This window comes from Arachis ipaensis, chromosome B2 (assembly GCF_059453495.1).
Source record: "Arachis ipaensis isolate K30076 ecotype BB chromosome B2, ASM5945349v1, whole genome shotgun sequence".
NCBI classification, from domain to species: Eukaryota; Viridiplantae; Streptophyta; class Magnoliopsida; order Fabales; family Fabaceae; genus Arachis; species Arachis ipaensis.
In genome coordinates this window covers 80,653,989-80,654,635 of record NC_142437.1, presented here as the reverse complement: position 1 = coordinate 80,654,635, position 647 = coordinate 80,653,989, and the positions used below count along the sequence as shown (strand labels likewise).

Here is a 647-nt window from a genome sequence, read left to right as displayed (position 1 = left end):
CTTAACTAAGTTCTTGCAGATCTGTGATACTATTAAGACCAATGAGGTTGACTCCGAGGTCTACAGGCTTATGCTTTTCCCGTTTGCTGTAAGAGATAGAGCTAGAATATGGTTGGACTCTCAACCTAAAGATAGCCTGAACTCTTGGGATAAGCTGGTCACGGCTTTCTTAGCCAAGTTCTTTCCTCCTCAAAAGCTTAGCAAGCTTAGATTAGATGTTCAAACCTTCAAACAGAAAGAAGGTGAATCCCTCTATGAAGCTTGGGAGAGATATAAGCAACTGACCAAAAAGTGTCCTTCTGACATGCTTTTAGAATGGACCATCCTGGATATATTCTATGATGGTTAGTCTGAATTATCGAAGATGTCATTGGACCATTCTGCAGGTGGATCCATTCACCTAAAGAAAACACCTGCAGAAGCTCAAGAACTCATTGACATGGTTGCAAATAACCAGTTCATGTACACTTCTGAAAGGAATCCTGTGAGTAATGCGACGCCTCAGAGGAAGGAAGTTCTTGAAATTGATACTCTGAATGCCATATTGGCTCAGAATAAAATATTGACTCAGAAAGTCAATATGATTTCTCAGAGTCTGAATAGATTGCAAGCTGCATCCAACAGTACTCAAGAGGCATCTTCTGAAG

At 40.6% G+C, this 647-nt stretch overlaps 1 non-coding gene across 1 annotated transcript; it reads right to left on the bottom strand.

The window, feature by feature from the left end:
• Positions 1-202: 202 nt before the first annotated feature.
• On the bottom strand, positions 203-310 carry LOC148574563 (small nucleolar RNA R71). The gene has a single exon (XR_015906893.1). It is a non-coding gene; the product is annotated as a small nucleolar RNA R71 (small nucleolar RNA).
• Positions 311-647: the final 337 nt, after the last annotated feature.